The sequence below is a fragment of the Uloborus diversus genome, chromosome 3, assembly GCF_026930045.1.
Source record: "Uloborus diversus isolate 005 chromosome 3, Udiv.v.3.1, whole genome shotgun sequence".
NCBI lineage: Eukaryota > Metazoa > Arthropoda > Arachnida > Araneae > Uloboridae > Uloborus > Uloborus diversus.
In genome coordinates this window covers 118535115-118552934 of record NC_072733.1, presented here as the reverse complement: position 1 = coordinate 118552934, position 17820 = coordinate 118535115, and the positions used below count along the sequence as shown (strand labels likewise).

Below are 17820 nucleotides of genomic sequence, written 5' to 3'. Positions count from 1 at the left end.
AATGAATGAGTTAACTTTTAAAATTCTATTTTCTTTTATTTATTTATTTTTTTGTTTCTTTTTTCATTTATTATTATTATTTACCTTTTGTTGAAAAAAACTACTTTTAATTAATGGGTCATTCCATGCAAAATGAGCAAATAAGCTGTGGCTGACATGTCACAGATTTCAATGAAAATTTTTATTTACGTAAATCACGCATATATATGAGGAACTGCAAAGTATTGAAGTTTAGAAACTGTTTGTTGCTTCATTATTGAAATTAGAAGTTGATGCTTTTGCTCAGCCTAAATTTTCAGAGTTCATGGCAGTCAGTTTGTGACTCAATAACTCCTTAGGTTATAAATGTACACTTAAAAAATAAATATTTTCACGTTTTAAAAACAAATCTCTATTCGGAAAGAGGAAAGTAAAATTTATTCGGAGCTTTTTTTGAATCTGAGATTTTAGCAAAGGTTGAAAACTTGCCAATTTATTTCATATTTCAAATCACTCATCTATCTCTTTTAAAGAAAAAATAACAGCAAAAAGGATTCAGATTGAAAAACTATCTATAACTATCTACTCTAATTTAGTACTTGTTTTTGAATTCCTTAATGATGAAATCATACTTTAAAAAATCAAAAATTTCTGAAATTTTTATTTTTTCCTCTATTTCAGATGTTTGTTTGAACATGAGGGAATGCCCTTAATTTATTCATTTTTTTAACGTAACACATTGAAGTGTCTTTTAGATAATACTAAATTTTAATCATTGGAATCAGCGTATTTTTGTTACTGGAGTAACTTGAAGTAAGGTGAAATTCCATTAGTTACGGCTATTTATTCTAAATTTTTAAAATTATTTTCTCAAAAGTATGTTTATGAAGTACGTGCTAAAATGTTTCTCTAATTATTGTGTAGTATATAATAGTTCAGTATGCATAATTAAATATTATTGTGCCACTGAAAGTTGAATTTTCCTTTCCACCCATGGTATAAGGAAAAAAGCCTTTAAAGTTTTTAGAAAACCTATCATGTCAACATGACTTAAAAAAATTCTTGAGTTTAAATATTAAGAGAGAGGACCATCTCATCTAATCCTCAATAGCATTTAAGATTAGGCTCTGAGTTTGAGGAAATTTGTTTTATACCAGAGTTTGAGGAAATTTGTTTGTTGAATAAGTATATTTGACGAAATACACCCATTTATTTCAACTGTCCTGCTGCGACATTTTTTGAAATAAAAGGATTCCTTTGGTAGCGAAACTCGTCGATTTTAGTTATAGCTTTTTTTTCCAGAATAGAAATTGCCAGTTGAACAACATTTGCCACACAATGAATCGAATTTTCAATGGAAAGCAGATCACTTTTCTTTCTATTATCGATGGCAAAAATGCATATTATGGCACATTGATAAAACTATCAAACTATTATTCGTTAGAACAATTATGCATACGACATACAATAATCCACTTATAACTGCAAGATATTTTCTCCTTCTGCCTCCTACGATCACTAATAGTTTTTTTTTTTTTTTGTCTCAAAAGAAAAACTTATCAATTTTGAAACTAAGGCTCAATAACAATATTTTGAAGTACCCGTAGCTGTCTTGGAGATATGAAATTATCATCGTTTCATCTCAATTAACAATTGAACACCTAAATTCCTTGTCTCAGATTTATCTTAACCATCAGTGAAAGGAGCATATGTTTGAAAAGAAAGAGTTTTAGAGGTTAGATCTAAATCCAACCCCAATAATTTCATTTGTTTGTTACATATATATAGCAACTATTTGTGGCTAGGTAATGTTTTTCTACACATTTATTTTATGCATCAATATCTTTTCAGATAAGTGATTTTCTTATTACGTAAGCTATTGAATCCACATGGACCGTCACCGTAGTATACATGACCTGTAGATGATGTTTGTCTAAAACTACTTGAAATATATTTATAAAAGTGCTACTAATGTTTTCAACTGAATATTTATACAAAAAATGAGCCACAAATTTTTAGCCAGATTGAAAGATTTTTCCGTGAAGAGCAAAGAAAGAAAAAAAAAAGCAACATTTCTTTTGATGCATTTGTTGAAGTTATTATTATTATTACTTGAGATATAAATTTTATCCGCATTTTTCTAAAAATTCATATTATACCAGTACATTTTAAAAAATTTAAATAAATTTTAGATATACTTGCTTTTGCATCAATTAGTCGTTTATCTAGTTCTTTGAATTCTTGTAATTTCACTTAAAACACAAAGAAAATGCTATTGTTTTGAATTTTATCCTCAGCTTAGAAATCGAAAACCAATTTCGAATTTCTTCAAACATATATTAGAAATACAGCTCTATATTCTTGAAAAATTTTAAAGTTGTCAGATTTTTCCCTCATTTAAATTTAGATGTCTATGTGAAGAAGAAAATCATCATTTCACACAATGTCACTAAGTTTATAACTGATTTTGAAGACAAAGGAGTTGAAATACAACTTTAAAAGTAAGGTATTTCTTTTATGATACTTAACATGTTATTGGGTATTAATTTCAGCGAAGCCAATTCATTCCTTAAAGAACAAGATTATAAAATAAATTGCTTAATTGTGAGGAAACTGCAATATTTTCAGTTTTTTAAACTCGGTTAAAAGTTAATTATAATAATTTTGAAAATTTTACTCATATCAAATGAATTGCCCTACTCCATAGATTACAACAATATATAGCTTTTATGTTTTGATTAAATTGTTAACAAAATACAAGCCTTTAAAAATGCAACATTTAGCATTTATGAGAATGCTGTTCAAGTTGACCAATTTTCAATCTCGTGTAACTATTAAAATAAAAAATATTCAGCCAAAATATCTTAAATATTTTCGTACAGGCATAAAAGGAGTTTGTATACCAAATTTCATAAAAATCTGTCACCATGCAGCCGCCACTTTTTTGTGAATTTTGCTCATTTTGAATGGAATGACCCTAATGTTAATAAACTCGTTCCATAGTTTCTTGTTCTAGGCCTACCTAAATTAATTTTAATTTCCCCTGTGCTTATGTACGTAGAGCTTGTACCTTGTAGACCTTGTAGATGAAACTTTCTTTTATTTTGTGTAAAATGCAATGTCTCCGAACTGTCCAGTGCTCACTAAGCCCCCTATACTTGAATTAAGATACATACTTAACAGTCTAGTTTATACCTTATGTGATACACTTCTCTTTCATGAACAAACTATTAGCTCAGATGCTCATTAACGAATTGTTTCTCAGTGTAAATAATACAAGATTAAGAGTTTATTTAATTTTTTGGTTTTCTTTAAAATAACACTAGTCTACAGAAAAAAAAAAACTTTTTCTGTTACATGGAAAAAAATACCTGATCTTAGTGAAAAATGAATTAAATAATTCAAATATGCAAACAGTTTTTCTCCATCACCGACACATTTTTTATAACACTAGACAGAAGTTTGAAAGAAATGCGTATATTTACATGCATGACTAATAGTAAAGTAATGATCTAAAACTAGCTATTGTTCTCTCCAGGGCCATGTTCAAGGGAATGGTTTTCGGTGTTAAACCCCTCCTATTGGGGAAAAAATAATAAGTCAAATGAAGAAAATGTATAATTTTTGACTTAAATTAACTTTAGTGTGAAAGTTTGCGTGCAGTGTTTTTTTCTCCCTCTCTCTTAACTTTCTCTGTATTGTAGAATGATCTACTGATGCAAAGCATTTATATTGCTTATTGTAAGGAGGTTATGATGAATTTGGCAAATTTTGCAGCTATGAAGATGCATTAGTAGTTGTATTTGGTAATGCAATTTGCATCTGCAATCTGCTTTTTCTTGTTTAGTTTACTAAGCATTATTTCAGAACATGTAACCTGATATACTTTCTAGATTATAAAATAATTTGTGGAGAGTTTTTTAATACTTATTGCAATAATCCGCATAGTAATCGGACTTGATTAAAAAGAAACCCACAAGGTTTGAATAAAATGGACCTGTGAAATGTATGAATACTTTGGTCACTTGTGTAGCCAGAATTATCCTTGTAAAGAAGGGGAGGAGGGTACAGCAGTCTGTATTCAGTAATTTTTTGCAAAACAAAAGTTTGAAGGGTTCAATCCCCCCCTCCCCCCAGGTAAGATTAAAACCCCTCCCTTTATGAAAATCTGGACATGGGCCTGGTTCTTTCCTTTCTGTATTTGGTATCAGGAATATCCCTTTTAAGTGCCTAGCATTAATCAGAAAGAATTTATTCACTTGGACAATGCGGGCCTCTTCAAAGACTTCTTTTTAGCTTTACTTTAATAGTGCGTAGATTTAAAGTATTCAAATTAAAAGTGTTACAAAGTCTCAATGAAGTTTTTGAAGATACCTAATTTAATATGAAAGGCTAGCAAAATAACAGGTCCAATCTTTTTTTTAAATTCTTCTTGCCATTGCTATATCATTCGCATAGAAGAAAACAGCATTGTATTAATAAATTTAGCAGTTAATAAAATTTGTTTAATTTAATTTTCTGCCAGAAATAATTGTTCCATGATATGTGTTGTGCTAAATTTTACCTAAAAAGATTTACAAATCTCCATATGTTTCCTTCATTTCGACTGAATATGCTAGTGATATCGAAGGCAATGTGTTTCAACCGTGCAATGGTATAGCTTTTAAACTAGTTTCGAAAGAGTTAATACTAAGTGTCATATGTTTGATATTAAAATATAAACATATCCATTACACAGAGAGTCAATACTATTCCAGTATACTAAAGCATTTTCCTTGGTGTAAAATCTATAAATTCTTTATGTTTGCATTCAAAGTTACAGAAAATAATTCTATTCAGGTAGTATATATCACAAAATGGGGTGCCATCTAGACTGACTACCATGTTACCACTGCAGTATCAGCAAACCTGACTATCTATCTCCACATTTCTTGTCTTTATGACAAGATTTTAATTGTTAGTATGAGTATGAGTTTTTATTATTACGTAATATCGGAAAACATGGAAAAAATAAATCTCTTAAAACCTATGATTACACAAAAACTGTTTGTGGTGGAAACATTCTAAGTAAATATTTTTCATCGGCATCAAAAATTACCCCAGGAACATTATAAATGTTTTATGTTGCAAAACCTTTGTTTACCAGTGAAATTAGAAATGTTTTCTAAGTTTCTTGGTATTTTGTCTGACTATTAAAAAAAATTACATTTGTATTAATTTTTTGAAAAGTATTGCAGTGCATTTTATGTTGTCTGATTTTTTTTTAAAGCTGCTCTTCTCGAAGCTCAAAAAGCCATTCCAGAAAAAACAAGAGTTTCAAGCAACGAGAAAGATTTATTAGCCTTGCAGGATTCTAAAATAACTGTAAGTGTGAGTTAACTTATGTTTGCTATTCTATATTTGTATTTTATCCTTTCAATCATTTAAATTCATAGTGGTTAAAAAAAACTTTATTTCTTATAATATAACTCCCCCCCCCCCTCCCATCTTCCAGTGGGGACTTAGTCTTGTTTCAATGGCATTGTTACGTACCTAAATCTTATTCTTCCCCTTTAGTATCTTGTGTGGAAAGGTTGTTTTGCGGGGGAGGCACGGAATTTAAAATGTGGTATTCTTGTAGGAAACATAAATTTTCTCATAAACAAAGCTACAGGAATTTTGGAAAAAAGAAAAAAAGAAAGAAGTTGATAACCCCAGCAAAAGTTTCTGGTATCCAGTAAGGAGTTATTTATTGCTATCCCTCTTTTCAATTTTCTTTACTTTTTGCTATATGTTTTGATATAGAAAAAAAGTTCAGATTTATATAAAGTAATGTGAAAATCATACATTTAGAATGCACAACATAATATGCATAGCAGAAAAGAAAGATGTATTAATGAAAAAGTACAGTACTATCTCTGAATAACAGACAGTCACGTGCAGTGGTATACTGAGAGAAGCAGAGGAAGCAGTCCACCCCAGGACTCAATTTGTCACTGGCCCTGATATTTTTTAAGTTTTGGATCATACTTACAAAACACAATGGTTGAATGAATAAAAAGTTGAATATGTCCGAAGTATAAATTTTGTGAAGGATGAATTAGTTAAAAATCAGGTTATATAAAGAACCATAATCAAAATTACCATAGGCAGGACCAGAATGACATATAAGCAAATTAAGTAGTTCCTAAGGAGTCTCCACTTGTCAGTACCTCCAAAATAGGTGCTATTATTTCCAACAAAAAGGATTATCAAAAAGTTATTTCTTTCTTTATGTATGAAAGAAGGGTTGAAGAAAGAAGAATTTAGAATATCAATAAAAAGGTACAGCAGCATGGAATAGCTGGACCAAACAGTATACTCAGAGTATTTTTACTCCTTTACAAGCATACTCTACATATTGAAAGTTGAAAATATGCGTTAAAAATGTATTCAAGCATATTTTTATGATTCATATTTTATATACAAATTTCATACCAAGCAAAATGGGGGGGGGGGGAAGTAATTGAAGCTTTTAAAATGTTGCATTTGAATGTTGTGCTGAGGTAAAGTGGAGCAAGTGTGTTGGCCCTGTAAAATCGTTTCATAAGCATCATGCGAAAATGCTATCCCGAAGAAAATGTTTCCTTACATTGAATATGTTAAGTCTAGTGATGATTCTTATGACTGGAAATCAGCACTCACTTACCTAGATAAACACAATCAGTGATAAGTTGCATTAGTGAAGAACTCCATAGTGAAGATAGGTTAGAGTTTTGTTTCCTTTATTTTTGTACCAAGCAACTGAAGTTAGCAAAGGTAAGTCATTTCCATTTAGTAATACTTACTAATAACATACATGGTTTATTTTGATTAACTACTGTAACCAGATTTTGTTTTTATGAGGGGTTGCACAGACCATTTCTGAAAAGAAATGGGACTTGTACATTCCATATTGTGGAGGCAAGTGCGACCATGTAATTTGCCTTTAATTTTGTTTGTAAGTCCTATTTTCAGTTCATATTTTGTTTACTTTCTTTATAAACTTCCTCTAAATTCCAGCTATATTTATTTTTGAAAATGGTGTAAACTTATGTCTGAAAAAGTGGACCTAGGGAAAGCGTATTTAAGGATAACCTGTAAGATGCATTGGTTTTTGTAACAACTCAAAAAAGAGGAGTCAAAATAACCTGTGATTTGACATTTTAATCTAAAATGAACTGTTTAAAAGGTAAGGGAGGTTTGGTATCTTATTCCTTTGAAAAATCTATTGTGGTCTTTCATTTGGTCGAAAGAACACAAAAGGAGTTTAAAATAAAAAAATTTTGAAAAAAAAAATAGAACCGACTTCAAAATTGCTCTAAAAAGTGAAAAATAATTTTATTCTTTAAACACCATCGATAATGCTTTTAAACATAATTTTTGAAGTTGGCGCAAAAACAAAACGTAAAATCCAGGGTAACCATGCTTCGTTCATATTTTTTTTCAGAAAAGCATCCAAAGTTACGAACGAAACATTTATATCGCTATTCAAATATGCCGTCATCAATGCATAATGTATGTGATAGTGAAGAAACTGGTCCTGGTTAAATTTATAGTTGTATTTGAGTTATGGCTGTGAATGATTTTATCTATCGTTTTTGCGCCAACTTCAAAAATTATGTTTAAAAGCATTATCGATGGTGTTTAAAGAATAAAATTATTTTTCACTTTTTAGAGCAATTTTGAAGTCGGTTCTATTTTTTTTTTCAAAATTTTTTTATTTCATTCTTTTTAGTGTAAATGTAGGTATTTCAGAAATAATAAGAAGTTACCATCACGAAACTTCACATTTTTTTCTTAAAAATGCTCCATACTAAAAAAAAAAAAAAAACTATTGACACGCGTTAAACTTTAAGCAATTGGCACTAAAAACTTATCTTTGTTCCTCTCTGGAAATCATGCGTAGTTAATTTAATTATACCCATTTAAGTATTACGTTTTTCCTAACTAATTTACATTCCACAGCATCTAAGTTGCTCATGATGCAATCCTGTATTTTCTTACTTAGTCCCGATCATCTGTTATCGGCATAGATGATAATGATAAAAATACTACAGAGTAGTTGAGTCAAACCTAATGGTAGCATTGTGAAGGCTAAGCAGATCCTAATCACTGCATCACCTCGCTTCCAGGTTAGGTTTACCCCTCCTATGGAGCAATAGCACTGAAGAAAAGAAGATTTTGATAATTCACATAGGGTTACTATAAATCAGCAGGGTTACTAAAATAAAATTATTTACGCCAAAAATGAGACGACAGCACCAGATTCCCCATTATCGAAATATCCCTTGAAGAAATTTGATGCTTGCTTCAGAGAAGCCTTCATTCAAAATTATCATTACAATTACTATTAATGTTACTGTTATATGGCACCAAACTTTTATAACAATGAGTTTCCTATTGTCGCGTAGATGAAGATAGCGAAGACAATGTGAAAGCCAAATGAAGCGAATACTCGTTAGTCTCAACTCGAGATCTTTATTCAGAACCACGAATGAACGTTACATCTCCTTATATACAACTTGAGAAAGTGCTGGAACTTTCCAGACTTGGAAAGATACAGAAATTAATAGAAAATTCGAGAAAATACGGGAAACAGTAGAAACGAAATTTTAGTAAAATTCACTTTTTCCTAGTCTGGATTTGAACTCGGGTCGCTCGTGTGGGAGGCGAGAATTCTACCACTGAGCCACCGTTATCCACGGATGAAAAGTGCGAACGCTACAAAATCATTTAATAGGGAAATTGCATAAAATTTACTGTTTTTTGCCCATAACTTTTTTTCTAAAGAACAAATATGGTCAAACAAAGTAATGGGACCTAAGTTGAGCCATCCCCTATCCATTAAAAAAAGAATGATCAAAATCGGTTCACTAGGTGAGACGCTATGAGTGGACAAACAAAAAAAAAAAACATACATACGGATAATTGATAACCGCCTCCTTTTTGAAGTCGGTTAAAAAAGAGAGTTTAGATGAAAATGTTGATGTAACAGCAAAATGAGTTCTATCAAAGGTAAAGCTTTACTGGCTGAAGAATTCAGAGAAGATAAAGAAATTAAAGATTTGGATAATCAATGGAAGAGATTTGAATCTTCACTTCTATAAAGTATGCATAAAAAAATAAATAAATGTATAAAACTTGAAAAAAAAAAAAAAACACCTGTAGACTTTGTTTCTGGTACTATTTCTATATTTATAAATATATAAAGAAGTAGAATGAATCAGAAAAGTATACTGAAATAGATGATGTCACAAGTTCTCCAGAGTTTGTACCATTCCGCCCGGCCCCCCTCATGGAAATCTTTGAAATGGCTGCCTGCCAAGCCCCAGCCAAAAATATAGCACTAAAATTAAAAGATGAAAAGAATGTGTGTGACAAATTCGGTAGAATGATTTAAAGCTTCAGATATCAAAACTGCCATCGTTGCCAATTTTCATTCAAGTTTTACCATCAAGGTTTTTACTGAAAAAAGAAATGGTGTGAACTAATAAAATGTACAATAATTTTAATACGATTTTTTAAAATATTTTAATTTGTGGTTTATTGCTTTAAAGGAAAGAGACCCTTAGTGACTTCAGAGAAAGGACAGTGATGGTGTTGGGTCAATCTATGCTACTTGGAGAATTTTCAAAATTGAAGTCTTAAAAATGCAGTTTTAGTACATTTTTGGTAGTGTTAGAAGAAGAGGGTTAGTGTGTGTGTAGGGGAGGGGGATTCAAGAAAATTTCAAACTTGGCATTAGAAATTGCACTTTCTGGCAACTTTTGGTAATATTTGATGAATAAGGTTTTCTTTCTTTAACTTTCAAGCGCTTGGAATCATTTTTTTCAGATACTTTTAATTTTTTTTCAGTAAGGAATCATGCATTTTATTTGGGATTTGGGGGCTCACAGCAAACCGGGGGCCCTAGCTTGTTTAGCTTATAGATAAATCAGGCCCTGTGTATACTAGTGTGAATAAGTGTTTGAAATCAATGAATGAATTACCAATGCTTTAATTTACAATAATTGTAAATTACTGCAGACACATGTTTTCGGGGTGAGATTGTTTTTTTCTATCTTTGGTGACTTAAGGGATTTGGGGACTTCTCCTGGAAATTTTCTGCCATTGAAGTCTGAACTGAATTTTAGGCTGTGCTGATTACACTGGAGGAAAGAGAAGAAGGCTCCCCCTTCTGAATTTGTGTTCAAAAGTGAAATCAATTTTAGGTTATCTTTTGAAAGAAAGGGTTTGAGAGCTCTCCCTATGATTAAGCTGAAAACGAAATGAAAAGCTTCAAAATTGAAGTTTAAGAACATAACTTTAAGGTATCATTGGAGACGTTATTTTAGTTGGGTGGGGGGGGGAGACGGGCTAAAATGTTCGCAATTAAAGTCTTAAAGATGCAGGAAATCTTCAACGTTTGGTGGAAAGTCTTTCTTCGGATGACTTTTCATCCAAAAGCTCACACTTCTTTGCATTGAAAAAAGGGTTCCTTGTAAGCCCGAAACACGTGACTGCCGTAATTTGCAATTTTTGTGCATTAAAAACGTTGGTAATTTATTCATTTAATTTTCAAGCACAAAGGTATTTATTCGTTATTTAATTGTTTGAACATACATTTATTGCTTTAATAACAAAATTCAAAACTAGTATCATCATCTGTTTTTAATTCATGTTTGGCAATTTTATGTGCATATAAAAATTATTGCTGCATACTTTAAAGCTTTTAGAGCATATTTTAACCACTTTTATTGCATGGTTGCATATTTCTTTTAGTGATTTTTCTGCGCTCTAGTCATTACGTTTGCAAATGTTTGCCTTGAATCAAGTTTGAAATATTAAGAACAAGCTTTCACTCATCAAATATGTGGTGTGATGAGAAAGGGAATGTTAAAAACTATTAGATGTGAATTTTTCTGCATAAATTTGCTTAATGTAAGCTTTTCAGCATAAATGAGGAGTTTAATTTTAAAGCAGATTATATCCACTTTCGCAAAAAAAGTGGTTTTTTTTTGCTTTCAAAATCTTTAATATAAGCCCTATTGTGTGTGATCCATGAATTTCTTTCTTCTCAAAGTGGTTTATATCGACTGTTAAAAAATGCATAAACATTGGTTTTACCACTTAAATGGTGTATATCCATCCCCTTATTTCTCACCAGATCTTTTACAGCAATGTGGAACTTATCCCTTATTTGCCGGTACCCACTCATTCACTTCTAATTCAAAAGTAGTTCACAAATAAAATAGTGAAGGGAGCCACTGACTGAGCATTTCCAATCAAGCATGATGCTCGTCCGTATTAATAGATCCCAGCACCTTTCGCCTTGTGCAAGTCTGTTATCAGTTAGGCAAGTGTGACCTCAAATTGTGATTGCTAAAATAATGTAAAATAATTGATATTACTTCTAAACTGTGATTAATTAATAATTAAATTGTGATTAATTGAAAAAAAGGTGGTTAATTGTGACAAAAATTGTGATCTATTAATACCTATATACAGGGGCGAACTGGCTGACTTTGGCACAGTCAGCTGAAGAGTATTTTGGCCCACCTCTGTAAATTGAAAAAGTTAATTTAACCAGTACCGGATCCCGATTCTTCCGATTCGAGCAAAGACATTTAACTACCGCTAATTACTATTTTCCTTTAAACTTCTAAATCATGTTTTAAAGTTCTAAAAAAAGAAAATTGGTGGAACGTAAAATAAAGATAACACTGATGCATTTTTTAAGTGCCTTGAAAGAAGGTTACTAATGGTTATAAGTCTAAATAGGCACATCTTTAGGCTTCATACTGACAAGATAGGAAGGACACGAGGAAAGGGAGAATCACGTAGATCCCCCCTTCCCCCCGTAAAATTTCGAAATTGGTTGATCAATATAAGCCTAAGCAGAAAAGAATCGGAAGACGGGGTTCTAGTTCCCTTCCAACGATATTTTCAAAGTTGATGTCAAAACCAATTTTACAATTAATATATATATATATATAACAGGGGTCTGGCCAGAGGATATTTGGGTCCGTTAACGGACCCTTCACAAAAATCCGTTCAACCAAAACGGACCTTTCACAAAATCCCTATCAAACAAAACGGACCTTTCACAAAATCCCGATCAACCAAAACGGACCCTTCACAAAATTCTGATAAACAAGATCGGATCTTTCACAAATTGTTTTTTGAAGGAGCAAATCTGAAAGCAAAGTAACGCATATTAAACCGATAATTTTTGGAACTTTTCTTAAAGTCAAATTAGAGGGATCAGCTTATACAAAATCTGCTAATTTTGCAAAGAAAAAAAATCGGCACTCTTGTGATGCTCCTGCAAGCGATAAATTGCTACTGCCAAATAAATATAATGCTTGTTGTTTGCTTCTTTGAAAGAAATTAACAGCTGGAAATAAGTTTGGTTTCAAATAATTTTGTTTGTTTTATCACAGCTAATTAGCAGCGGTGTTGTTGTAAACTTTTCTGAAAAGGCGTTTGGTAAGCACTTTTCTCCCCCACTGATGATTTAATAAACAATAATAATATATATCAGCGAAATGAACTTAGAACTGCAAAGGGATAGTAAGGGTGGGGGAAAAAATGTGATCGCTTCAGATAGGGTTACCAACTTTAAAATTATCGCCATTTAGCGTCTGGCGTTAAACCTTTATAATGACTTAATTAGAAAATATTCTCATCATTTTACCAGCTTGTCAATATTTGCGTTTCTATGGTGCGGTGCGATGTTCAACTGTTATTTTGGGAGAAAATTATATGGGTTTGATTTTTCGATGCTAACAAGGATGATTAACTTTAAATAAACTGTTTTACTTGCCTTTTTTTTCCTTTAGATGTCTACATTTTTAAAAATACAATGTTTTAACATCCGATATAAGAATCATATTTTGTTCATTTTTCAAGCTAACTTCGTTTTATTAGGATGCAAATAAATGAAAAGTCTATTTTTGTTAGAACACGCACTTCAAGTTTTTAAAGCAAAATTCCATTTTCTTTTATGACTCAAAAATTAAAATGCTGAATCAATGGTTTTATTTTATTTTTGCTTTAGCTGTGTCCACAGATATTAATGATATGTTTATCATAGGACTCTAAAATGCAATTTAAAAATAATTTTATCAAAAATATTTCTTTTACAAGTCGTTTTTTTACCTTTGATGCCTTCACTTTGAGAATTGCGATCTCTTTGCATCCGCTATGGGATTCCGATTTTTTGAATTTTTGATGTTTAGTACGCTTTGTTAAGAAGTAAACAAATAAAATCTATTTTTATTTTTGTTAAAATCACGGAATTTATAAGTTTTAAGCGAAGTTCTGTGCAATTTTAAGAGTGTCCTGGGTCAAAAAACTAAATGCTGAACCCCCTCGTCTGAATTTTATTTATTATTATTTTTTTTTTGTTACAATTATTTTAAATGCTGTACAGAAATATTTCTAGTGTAATTTAACATAATGTAGAATGGTAGATAAATATTGCTACTTGAGTTAGCGATGCCGCCCCCCCCCCCCCCGCTAAATACTAGAAAAACACCCCAGAATGATATTCTCAACATAGCAGAGGAAAACTCTCTACTTTAAGTTTAAATGATGTAGTTTGTGCCTGCTCTAAATTCTAAAATTTCGATTTAACAATTTTTTTTTTTTTTTTTTTTTTTTTTTTTTTTTTTTTGCGAAAGTATTTTATTTTTCACAAAAATAATTCACTTTTCACAAAATTATTTTATTTTTCACAAAAAACGGACCCTGTGAAAAATCCTGGACAGACCCCTGTATATATATATATATATATATAAATATATATATATATATATAGCCCTTTAGTGCATTACTTTTATGAACCTTTCTTTCTTTTTATTTTCTAACATGGACAATAAACAACTGACCATTGTCTGTAGAATTTTAAATGGTAAGTAATATTGTTTACCTAGAAACCATTTTTAAAACATTTATTCATTAAGTTCTGATTTAATAGTTTGTTATTAGAATGATCTCTTGAATGAAATCAGGTATGTCAATTTTTTGTTTTTGGCTTGAATGTAATTATTTTTATTAGGGTGAACTTAAAAAAGGAGTATCTGAAGACCTTCCAATTCCTATTGCGTAAGTAATATATGATTGGCTTCAATGTGTGCTCTTTGTGTTTCATCTGCTTTTTCAAAATTCCCTTATGATTCTCTAATCTTTAGATATAGTTTGCGATGTTCCTAGATGGTTTTACTTATGTAGTAGTAGAGGCACCAACAAGTCCCTTTTTTTCTTCGAAGTCCTTTTTTTAATTTTAATTCTTTAAAAGTCAGGTTTTTTTTAAAAAATTGAGTCCCATTTTTCCTTCAAAATTTCAGTTTCATTTTGAATTTTCCCTATAACCACTTTTATCCATTTAAATTTTTTTCTAAAAAATATGAACAGGCAATTCCAAACTAATGTCACTTTATATTTCACTGCTTATTACTGATAAAGTATATTATAATCAATACTATTCACTTTATTTATAATGGAAATATTGCGCAAGCAGGGCCGGATCAAGGATTTCGAGCCCATAGGCATCATTAGAAGTGATGGGGCCCCTACACCTGTAGTTTATACATTCTCATATAATATTTCTCTTGCCTGTTTTTCTGTCACCACGCAAAATCTTATTTATAACGTTACCAAAATTTCATAATTTACCCCTCATTTTTAAGCTTATAGTTTTATGTTCTGACTGCAATTTTAAATATTACCAATAATGTTTATTAACAATTGATACAGTAGCTCAAATGTGTTTAAATTTACTTTTCATTTTGGAGCTGGAATAAAAGATTTTTCAATTAATACTCAGTAAAATGTTGCTGAGGCATTTATACCATTATAAATAACTGTAGCGGATTGGGGGGGGGGGAGAGGAACCGTTCCCCTCCCGAAGAGATGAAAATAACTTAACTACACCATCAACTAGATTTTAATTTACTTCTTCAAAACATAAGTAAAAACTAAAATACACACACATAAAACATATTCTCATATAAATAATAGCCGATTATCGAGTAATCCAAGTGTTTCAACAATGAAACTCGCGCCACGGCATAGTAATTTGATAATGTTTTGGTAATGTTTAACCTGTAACATGCGGGGAAAGGCCTTATTTTGACAAGGCTGAACTTGATCCGACAACTTAACAGTTTTACTGGTAATACTGTCATTTTAAGGTAATGAAGAAACGAAAAAATGGTCAACAATGAACGCTACCTACTGGGGTTAGGGATAAAATTTCAACTATCAAAATATCATCAAACAAGCAATGACTTCGTTCAAACATAGAAGCAATTTTTGCCCGTCATACCATGACGATCGATTTTCCAGTATTTCAATAAAATCCCTTTGATTTTGTTATGGGGGCAGTATTGCAGTCAAAGGTCAGTGCAAAAAAAAAAAAAAACAGGCAAATTTTGAATTCAAAGGTATATAATCTCAAGATTCATTCTATAATTTTTCTTTGATATAAAAAAGGGATTTTTGTTTTAATACTCTCTTGTTTTAATCATTATAACTGCTTCAAAGTAATACAGAGCATTATTATACCATTTTGACTTAAATTGTATAGGGTTTACTATTTAAGGGGCTCAAAATGCTAAAAAAAAGATATTTTGCCACCGCATTCGAAGTAAATTAGAACATATTTATCTGTTTTAAAGTAGATTAATCAACTTTAAGGCCTCTTTTTAAAACATTTTAAAGGAACCTTACAAAAACTTTTAAACAAAAACATGATAGAGGGAGGATGCACTTTTGACTTTTTCATGCCTCTCCCATAAACTATTTTTGTACCCGCCCCTGATTTTTCATTAAGTAAATATCGGTGAAAACAATTATTATCTTATAATTGCAAATAATATGCCTGCAGCAGAAATACGTTATACATAAACCGTTTCATTTATTGTTTTCTTATCTTTGTCATTGGAAACTTCTTGCTTCTTAGAAAAGTGTTTCAATATGGTTGAGCTTTTGATGCTTCATTTTTAAAGCAAAAAAATAAACACTTCAGTACTGGTATAAAATATGAATAAAAACCACCACCTTTCATTCTGGTGAAAAGTGGTCGCTTATCAGATGTTGTTCAAAAATGTTCACTAATAACGTTAAACATATGTGTGGTGCCTGGTGCGGAAATGATAAAAAGAAAAGAAATGGTTTGCAGACGTCTAACCATAAAGAGCTCTTACAGAAAGAGCAGAAAAATGGCGTTAGTTCTCAGAAAAGGAGTGTGGAACAATATAAAGCATAGGCGGGTCACCAAAGAGAACTATGAACACTTGTATTTGCGGAAACACGAGCGCTTTTGACTGTGTCCCTAAAGACACTTGCCGAAATTCCAAGCTGTTTTGGTCTTTTGGAAGAACACTTTTCATGAAAAAAAGTTGTCTAGGTCACTTATTATTTACACCCCTATACACCGCCGCTAATCGCTCAGATGTGAATTGACTATTTTCCTATTTTGAGGGAACTTGTATGCCTCCACTTCATGGACTGTAATTTTGTCTTGCAATTATCTCACCCACGTCTCGTCACCAGTTATGATTTGATAGACTAATGAATCTCCATGTCTGCCGTAGGCGTTCAGAAATGTCAAAACTGCCCACATTCGCTGATTTTTATGTCTGTCTGTAAGCATTTTTGGCACTCGTCGTGCACAAAATTTGTGGTAGCATAACTTTTGTGTGACAATTTCAATCAAAGGCCGTGAAACTTGTGGAAAACTAAGCAAAAGCTCCCATTATTGTGAGACTGATTTTCACGATTTTTTCATCAACTTTAGTGACCATTTTGTCAGTCACAATGCTCAAGCATTCACTCTTCTCTTTCATGTGAACATTAGTTTAGCCATTTTTAAACTAAATGCACCATTTCCGGACGGAACTTTCATTATGTTGATTCCGTACACTTCACACACTTGTCGACAAAATTCTATATGTTTTAGATTTTTTGCCAACAAAAACCATATTACAGACCACACCTCACAACTCGTAAGACCTTCAATTGCAGCCCACATTTTAATTTTGAATGTAAAAAAATAGGCACTGCTGAGATGTTCCTGTTGTGATGGGTGGACGTCAACTGACATACTGAACATGCGGACACCAAAATATGTACGTAATTGGTATGCTCCTAGTGGAGTCAGACAGAAACGTTCCTTACTTTTTGAAGTAGGTAGGTATGAGGCAGTGAGAAGCAAAGGGATATATATGAAGGGATGATATGATCCACGTAGTGGATCCTAAGTGTTCAAATCTCTGCGCAGAGTAGTAGTCACATTCACCCAGTACATGAATTGAGCTTTCATCTGCTATATGGCATCCTCTACACGATGAATCGTCAGTAACACCCATCAGATTAAGATGCCTATTAAGAGAGCAGCATCCAGTTAGCAACCCAACAGACCTTTCAATCCCATTTCTACTCAAATTAAGCAGTTCCCTGGACCTAAACCAGGGAGGTTGCTGGTTGAGAGTTATGGCCTGTCTTTGAGAATCTGACTGAAGCCACCGATCATACAATGATACGGGATGCAAGTGGATATTTTCAAGTTTTGAATAAAACGAGTTTAAAGTTGCGGTCATAGATAAACTTTCATTGATTTTTTTTCTAAATCATGCTGTATTGCAGCACCTACTAGGACTACTAGTGATATTTGTTGCCCCATAACAAAGAGAGGTTCTCCTACCATTTGTGCTGATTATCGCCCAGTTTTTGATTTTGCACTTAAATTCCTTTGTTTCTCTCTGCCTCATATGTTATAAAAGTGGAGTATTGCCGTAAAAAAAGAAGTATTGTAAAATTGTAAAAGTAATTACCGTTTAATATTTTTACTGTAAA

At 31.7% G+C, this 17820-nt stretch overlaps 1 protein-coding gene across 1 annotated transcript in view; it reads left to right on the top strand.

Moving 5' to 3' along the window:
* Positions 1-17820, top strand: part of LOC129218916 (uncharacterized) — a 179146-nt gene that overhangs the window by 59635 nt on the left and 101691 nt on the right. Inside the window, exons 2-3 of the mRNA XM_054853236.1 lie at positions 5249-5343; positions 14021-14067. The gene's annotated coding sequence lies outside the window, so the exon portion shown is untranslated. The remainder of the gene's footprint in view (positions 1-5248; positions 5344-14020; positions 14068-17820) is intronic.